We start from the raw sequence: 9382 nt of genomic DNA on the forward strand, positions 1-9382 counted from the left end.
TTATAATAGACTCTAACATTTTCCCCACTACTGATGTAAGGCTAACTGGTCTGCAATTCCCTGTTTTTTCTCTCCCTCCTTTTTTAAATAGAGGGGTTACATTTGCCACCCTCCAATCTGTAGGAACTGCTCCAGAGTCTATAGAATTTTGGAAAATGACCACCAATGCATCCACTATTTCCAGGGCCACTTCCTTTAGTACTCTGGAATGTACATTATCAGACTCTGGGGAATTTGATACCAGAGATGAGGAACTTCAGTTATGCGGAGAAGCTGGAATTGTTCTTCTGAGAGCAGACATTGTGGGAGATTTGAATGAGGTGTTCAAACTAGTGAAGCATTTTGATAGTGTCTGTAAGGAGAAACTGTTTCCAGTAGCAGAAGGGTTAGTAACCAGAGAACACAGATTTAAGAAGATAAGCGAAAGAACTAGAGGTGACATGAGGAAAATGTTTTTACACAGCGAGCTGTTGTCGAGGAGAATACTGAGATTCAGACTACTAGACTAGATGGGATTGAGGTTCACAAGGAGGAGGTGTTAGCAATTTTGCAAAGTGTGAAAATAGATAAGTCCCCTGGGCCAGATGGGATTTATCCTAGGATTCTCTGGGAAGCCAGGGAGGAGATTGCAGAGCCTTTGTCCTTGATCTTTATGTCGTCATTGTCGACAGGAATAGTGCCGGAAGACTGGAGGATAGCAAATGTTGTCCCCTTGTTCAAGAAGGGGAGTAGAGACAGCCCTGGTAATTATAGACCTGTGAGCCTTACTTCGGTTGTGGGTAAAATGTTGGAAAAGGTTATAAGAGACAGGATTTATAATCATCTTGAAAAGAATAAGTTCATTAGCGATAGTCAGCATGGTTTTGTGAAGGGTAGGTCGTGCCTCACAAACCTTATTGAGTTTTTCGAGAAGGTGACCAAACAGGTGGATGAGGGTAAAGCAGTGGATGTGGTGTATATGGATTTCAGTAAGGCATTTGATAAGGTTCCCCACGGTAGGCTATTGCAGAAAATACGGAAGTATGGGGTTGAAGGTGATTTAGAGCTTTGGATCAGAAATTGGCTAGCTGAAAGAAGACAGATGGTGGTGGTTGATGGCAAATGTTCATCCTGGAGTTTAGTTACTAGTGGTGTACCGCAAGGATCTGTTTTGGGGCCACTGCTGTTTGTCATTTTTATAAATGACCTGGAAGAGGGTGTAGAAGGGTGGGTTAGTAAATTTGCGGATGACACGAAGGTCGGTGGAGTTGTGGATAGTGCCGAAGGATGTTGTAGGGTACAGAGGGACATAGATAGGCTGCAGAGCTGGGTTGAGAGATGGCAAATGGAGTTTAATGCGGAAAAGTGTGAGGTGATTCACTTTGGAAGGAGTAACAGGAATGCAGAGTACTGGGCTAATGGGAAGATTCTTGGTAGTGTAGATGAACAGAGAGATCTTGGTGTCCAGGTACATAAATCCCTGAAAGTTTCTACCCAGGTTAATAGGGCTGTTAAGAAGGCATATGGTCTGTTAGCTTTTATTAGTAGGGGGATCGAGTTTCGGAGCCACGAGGTCATGCTGCAGCTGTACAAAACTCTGGTGAGACCGCACCTGGAGTATTGCGTGCAGTTCTGGTCACCGCATTATAGGAAGGATGTGGAAGCTTTGGAAAGGGTGCAGAGGAGATTTACTAGGATGTTGCCTGGTATGGAGGGAAGGTCTTACGAGGAAAGGCTGAGGGACTTGAGGTTGTTTTCGTTGGAGAGAAGGAGGAGCAGAGGTGACTTAATAGAGACATATAAGATAATCAGAGGGTTAGATAGGGTGGATAGTGAGAGTCTTTTTCCTCAGATGGTGATGGCAAACACGAGGGGACATAGCTTTAAGTTGAGGGGTGATGGATATAGGACAGATGTCAGAGGTAGTTTCTTTACTCAGAGAGTAGGAGGGGCGTGGAACGCCCTGCCTGCAGCAGTAGTGGACTCGCCAACTTTAAGGGCATTTAAGTGGTCATTGGATAGACATATGGATGAAAATGGAATAGTGTAGGTCAGATGGTTTCACAGGTCGGCGCAACATTGAGGGCCGAAGGGCCTGTACTGCGCTGTAATGTTCTAATTCTAATTGTTGCGATCTGACATGCACTGCCAGGAGGGTTGGTGGAAAGAGATTTAATAGCAACTATCAAAAGTGAATTGGATAAATAATTGAAGGGGGAAAAGAGTAGGGGAGTGGGACTAGCTGAATGGCTCTACCAAGAAGTAGGCGCAGGCACAATGGGACTCTGATGCCACCAGGGAGAGAGGATGACCACAATGACTTTTTGTGACATTCTTTAATTCTTGTTCTTTGCAAATGAAGAATTATATGACAATAATTATTCCCAGTTCCCCACTCAAAATGTTTACCCTGGTATCCTTTCAGCTGGTGGTTCGTGGTGCAATATAGGTACACTGGCAACCTTTCAGTTCCTCACATAAGCCAATTTCCATGTGACTCCTCCGCCTCAGAGTCTGACCTGACATGAGGAAGAGGCAATGGACAGTGTCTTTCTCCTTGTTTTAGCCCATAGCTTTTCAGGCTAATTATAGCACTCCTAACTACCACCCCTTCCGAGATTAGCTAACTCATATAGACCAGAGACTGAGTCTAGAGTCTCCCTAATTGGTATGGGTCAGCACCACACCCAGATTGTGTATTAGCCCATCAAGCCACTGGACTACTGCTTTTATTGAAGCTGTTAGTGGTTGAATTCAGAGGTGTTCCAACCTTTGGTTCAACTAAAAGATCTAAAAAATCCCCAAAATATACCAATAACAAACCATGATGGGAGTGTAGTGTGGAAACTTGTGGCAATTAAAAAGCTCAGAAGGAACACAGACAGTAAGGTGTCATGTACTATGCTGCATACTTGTAGAACTCAAACCCACATGCATATCTGTCCCTTGTAAATGCTAGTTGAAAAATCAGTCACAAACCACCTTTGAACCCTGGCTGCTGCAGTATATTTTAAAGCCAGAAGACTGACTTATTCTTCGGTGCTCAGTAAAGATTTCTGTGTTTCGCCAACAACTCAGCATTAACCAGGAATTTAGCTTAGCACCAGACCACACAATACATTTTCTCATTGAGCTATGGACTGTTAACCTGTCCCTTTTTAATGTACTTTTATTTTGTTCTATTCAGTATGCACCTTTCTCTACATGGAAGGGTAATGGTTATTTTGTGCTCTGGTCTTGAGCACTGCTGTTTCAGATGATGAGACATGAGCTAGTTATGACTAAGTGCATGCTCTTTATTTGTTGAAGACATTTCTGCACTTATATAGAACTTTTCATATCCTCAGGCTATCCCAAAGCACTTTACAGCCAATTATTTTCCTCTGAAGTACAGTCACTGTTGTTCTGTAGGCAACTAATTTGTGAACAGCAAGGTCCAGTTAATTAGTTTGAGTGCTTTAGGGATAAATATTGGAGGTCAAGAGGCACAGAACTCCCCTACTCTTCTTCAAAACAGCCCTATGGGGTCTTTTACATCCACTTTAGAGGGCCAGGACTTTTAAAAATCTGGGTGGCAGGGTATGAAACCCTCCATCGACCTTTACTGTTCCTTTAGTACATCTATTCTTGGTCTTCACTGGTTCTTTTCCTTTGTCTTAATTTTTGAATGGATCTTTCCTATCATAGAAGTCTTGACGTTTACAGTACAGGAGACCATTCAACCTCATCGTGGCTGGCTGATGCTTTGCTAGAGTAATTCAAAAGTAATTCCATAGCCCAGCATTTTCCCCTGCTTCAAATATATCTTTTATCTTTTCAGATGCAGAGGGATCTGTTGTTTAGTACTAGTATTTCCTATTTTATTTCACATTTCTTGAATCCATATTTCTTTTTATCAATCCAAGTTCAGTAATCCATGATACCTCACCATCACAAGTTTCTATTTATAATACTCCAGTTTAAAATTGAAAATCAAGTATTAAACAAGGATTATTTGTAACCTCTCTCATGTCACTATTACCATGTGATCAAATTCATTTTCAAGTGAGTTATTTCCCTTGTACTTCCACACATGTGATAAAAGTGTATAGCTTCCAAAACCCACAATAAAGACTCTTACAAAACTGCCCGTTTCAGAGCAGTGTTAATGAACAACAAAGGAGAAGGAAACTAGTAATAAAAGCTAAATACCGCGATGCTGCAAATCTGAAATAAAAACAAAATGCTGGAAATACTCAGCACGTCTGGCACATCTGTGGAGAGAGAAACAAGTTTCAAGTCAAGGGGGAGGCGGTGGCATTGTGGTATTGTCACTGGACTAGTAACCTAGAGACCCAGGGTATTGCTCTGGGGACATGGGTTCAAATCCCACTATAGCAGAAAGTGGAATTTGAATTCAATTAATAAATCTGGAATTAAAAGCTAATCTAATGATGGCCATGAAACCATTGTTGATTGTTGTAAAAACCCATCTGGTTCACTAATGTCCTTATGTGGTTGACTCTTACCTGCCCTAGCAAGCCACTCAGTTGTATCTAACTGCTACAAAGTCAAAAAAAGGAATGAAACTGGATGGACCACCCGGCATCAACCTAGGCACCGGAAACAATGACAAACCCAGCCCTGTCAACCCTGCAAAGTCTTGCTTACTAATATTTGGGGTCTTGTGCCAAAGTTGGGTGAGCTGTCCCACAGACTAGTCAAGCAACAGCCTGACATAGTCATACTCACGAATTCACACCTTACCATGTCCCAGACACTGCCATCACTATCCCCGGGTATGTCCTGTCCCACCGGCAGGACAGACCCAGTAGAGGTGGCGGCACAGTGGTATACAGACAGGAGGGAGTTGCCCCGGGAGTCCTCAACATCGACTCTGGACCCCATGAAATCTCATGGCATCAGGTCAAACATGGGCACAGAAACCTCCTGCTGATTGCCACCTACTGCCCTCCCTCAGCTGATGAGTCAATACTCCTCCATGTTGAGCACCATTGGAGGAAGCACTGAGGGTGGCAAGGGCACAGAATGTACTCTGGGTGGGGGACTTCAATGCCCATCACCAAGAGTGGCTCGGTAGCACCACTACTGACTGAGCTGGCAGAGTCCTAAAGGACATAGCTGCCAGACAGTGTGCGGCAGGTGGTGAGGGAACCAACAAGAGGGAAAAACATACTCGACCTCATCCTCACCAATCTGCCTGCCGCAGATGCATCTGTCCATGACAGTATTGGTAGGAGTGACCACCGCACAGTCCTTGTGGAAACAAAGTCCCGCCTTCACATTGAGGATACCGTCCATCGTGTTATATGGCACTATCACTGTGCTAAATGAGATAGATTTCAAACAGATCTTGCAATGCAAAACTGGGCACCCATGAGGCGCTGTGGGCCATCAGCAGCAGCAGAATTGTACACAAACACAATCTGTAACCTCATGGCCCAGCATATCCCCCACTCTACCATTACCATCAAGCTAGGAGACCAACCCTGGTTCAATGAAGAGTGCAGGAAGGCATGCCAGGAGCAGCACCAGGCATACCTCAAAATGAGGCGTCAGCCTGGTGAAGCTACAACACAGGACTATCTGCGTGCCAAACTGCATAAGCAGCATGCAATAGACAAAGCTAAGCGATCCCATAACCAACGGATCAGATCTAAGCTCTGCAGTCCTGCCACATCCAACCGTGAATGGTGGTGGACAATTAAACAACTAACTGGAGGAGGTGGCTCCACAAATATCCCCATCCTCAATGCTGGGGGAGCCCAGCACATCAGTGCGAAAGATAAGGCTGAAGCATTTGCAACAATCTTCAGCCAGAAGTGCTGATTTGATGATCCATCGGGCCTCCTCCTGAAGTCCCCCGCTTCCCAGATGCCAGACTTCAACCAATTTGATTCACTCTGCGTGATATCAATAAACCACTGAAGGCACTGGATACTGCAAAAGCTATGGGCACTGACAATATTCCAGCAATAGTCCTGAAGACCTGCGCTCCAGAACTTGCCGCACCCCTAGCCAAGTTGTTCCAGTACAGTTACAACACTGGCACCTACCTGGCAATGTGGAAAATTGCCCAAGTATGTCCAGTACAAAAAAAGCAGGACAAGTCCAATCTGGCCAATTACCGCCCCATCAGTCCACTCTTAATCATCAGTAAAGTGATGGAAGGTGTCAACAGTGCCATCAAGCAGCACTTACTTAGCAATAACCTGCTCAGTGACGCACAGTTTGGGTTCTGCAAGTTCCTAACCTCATTACAGCCTTGGTTCAAACATGGACAAAAGAGCTGAACTCAAGAGGTGAGGTGAGAGTGACTACCCTTGGCATCAAGGCAGCATTTGACAGAGTATGGCATCAAGGAGCCCTAGAAAAACTGAAGTCAATGGGAATCAAGGGGAAAACTCTCTGCTGGTTGGAGTCATACCTAAAGCAAAGGAAGGTAGTTCTGGTTGTTGGAGGTCAATCATCTGAGCTCCAGGACATCAGAACTCCAGGAGTTCCTCAGTGTAGGGTCCTAGGCCCAACCATCTTCAGCTGCTTCATCCATGACCTTCCTTTAATCATAAGTGTCAGAAGTGATGATGATTGCACAATGTTCAGCACCATTCACGACTCCTCAGAAGTCCATGCAGAAATGCAGCAAGACCTGGACAATATCCAGGCTTGGGCTGATAAGCGGCAAGTAACATTCGCGCCACACAAGTGTCAGGCAATGACCATCTCCAACAAGAGAAAATCTAACCATCTCCCCTTGACATTCAATGGCATTACCATCGCTGAATCCCCAACTACCAACATCCCAGGGGTTAACATTGACCAGAAGCTTAACTGGAGTAGCCATATAAATACCGTGGCTACAAGAGCAGATCAGAGGCTAGGAATCCTGCGAGTAACTCACCTCCTGACTCCCCAAAGCCTGTCCACCATTTACAAGGCACAAGTCAGGAGTGTGATGGAATAATCTCCATTTGCCTGGATGGGTGCAGCCCCAGCAACACTCAAGAAGCTCACCATCTTCCAGGACGAAGCAGTCCACTTGATTGGAACCCCAGCTACAAAAATTCACTCCTTTCACCACCATCGCACAGTGACAGCAGTGTGTACAATCTACAAGATGTACTGCAGCAATGCACCAAGGCTCCTTAGATAGCACCTTCCAAACCTGCGACCTCTATCAACTAGAAGGACAAGGGCAGCAAATGCATGGGAACACCACCACCTGCAAGCTCCCCTCCAAGTCACGCACCATCCTAACTTGGAACTTTATCGCCGTTCCTTCACTGTCGCTGGATCAAAATCCTGGAACTCCATTCCTAACAGCACTGTGGGTGTACCTACCTCACATGGACTGCAGCGGTTCAAGAATGCAGCTCACCACCACCTTCTCAAGGGCAATTAGGGATGGGCAATAAATGCTGGCCTTGCCAGCAACACCCACATCCCATGAATGAATTAAAAAAAAAGTCTGTGACCTTGCATCAGAACTAGCAGTTACATTTATAAAATAAAAACAGAAAATGCTGGAAACACTTAGCAGGTCAGGAAGCATTTGTGGAGAGAGAAACAAACAACATTTCAGGTCAATGACCTATCCTGCATTTTCTGTTTTTATTTCAGATTTCCAGCATCTGCAGTATTTTGCTTTTGTATTAGTGGTTGCATTCTATGCACTGTCGAGGTCACACATAGTTGTCTAATACCTTAAAAAGTTAACAAAAATCAGTACTGTAGAATAAACTATTAATTGCCAAATTGACAAAGAGCTCTTTACTAAGTATATTCTGGCTCAGTGAGTGGCTTCTGATGTTCATGCCTTTCCCGTTTGAATCTGCACAGGGTTCTTTACCCAACCTGCAGCATTGCAGTAATGTGCAAAGGGTAATAAAGTCTCCCTTCTAGTCCTGGCCCAATCCCTCAGGTAGCAACACTCCTGAACTACCTTGGTTCCTATAAACAATCCTTCCAAAATTTAAATGCAGTCAATGTACTTTCAGTGCTTGCATTTTTACAAAATGTGTTTAATAAGTTACTTGTCAGATGCAACTAATGCTCGTCACTACTTGACTACAAATAGGTACAAACCATGAATTAATTTCCAGCTTCTGATAGGATCAGTTCTTTCCTTGTATTTTTACATGACTCACCAGCTCCCTTAAAATAAATCTTTAAGTTTCACCAATTACTCCTCCTCTTGCATTTCAAGGCAGTGCATGGTTCCATGTGGAACTATCTGCTCCTTCACTTATTCTTAACTCAAAATATGTCCAATCAAGACAAGCTCATTGCCAAAAGGGCAATTTTCAACACCTAAAGTTAAGACAGTTTTGAATCTTGACTTTTTAACAATTATTTTGCACATTTTTTAGATCCATTTCAAAACAGACACCTTTCAACTCCAACTGATAATTGTTAACACCAGAAAACAGCTCGAGAAGGAACTAAAAGTACTTCAAATATCAGAAAAGGATTGATGTTTTAGGGAGCCACATTAATGCTGTTTCAGCTTTGAGGAACCCATTTAGATTTAAACAGTGGAAAACATGTAACAGAAGTAGCTTCTCTACAAAACTGCAGTACTTAAAGAACATACAAAAAAAGAGCAACAAAGGCAAGTAAACTCTGGTTTTAGCCTGAATGCATTAGTACAGAACAATGTTCAAATTGCCCATTTTGAAATTTATTTCTGTGCTGGTAATACTATATTTCTAGAAAAGGGTATACCATATCACATACTCAACTGTTCAATTTATGGATTAGTTGGGAGCTACAATTTAATCTAGTCATGCAAACTGATTTATCAATGCATTAAAATGGTAATCTATTGGGATTACGTTGCACAAACACATCTCCCTCCTCTTGCTGGTGGAACCTGGTTCAGAACGAGACGAAAAAGATCTTGTGACACTCTACGGACTTTAATCAAGTTGCCAATCTCAAGCAAGTCAACAGCAAACCTGTCCATTAATGTAGTAGTCGCACTTAGATAGACCAAAAGACTGGCTGATGGATTTTAGTAATTTCAAAAATAGGAACCATATTTCAAACAGCTCACATTTTAAAAGGAGTAAACATCAACTTACTGATGTTTGAAACATCTGTAATTCCTATTTTTGAGTTAAAATGTAATGGTTGGAGAAAGCCTAGTAGGCACAGGCATCATGCAAAATTCAGTGAAAGCTTAATGGCACTACAAAATAAACTTGCTGTGCACTTAAGAGGGGAGAAGGCCATTCAGCCCTTCGAGATTGTTCTGCTATTCCATCAGATCAAGCCTCCTCTTGATTACTCAGTGAATCCCACTCTACAAAAGTGCAGAAATGGAAAGGGAATTGAAAACAGGACAAACAGCAGAAAAAAGGAATTCTACACAAAGTTCCAAGTCAACAAGAAGCATTTTGGA

This window comes from Heterodontus francisci, chromosome 35 (genome assembly GCF_036365525.1).
Source record: "Heterodontus francisci isolate sHetFra1 chromosome 35, sHetFra1.hap1, whole genome shotgun sequence".
NCBI classification, from domain to species: Eukaryota; Metazoa; Chordata; class Chondrichthyes; order Heterodontiformes; family Heterodontidae; genus Heterodontus; species Heterodontus francisci.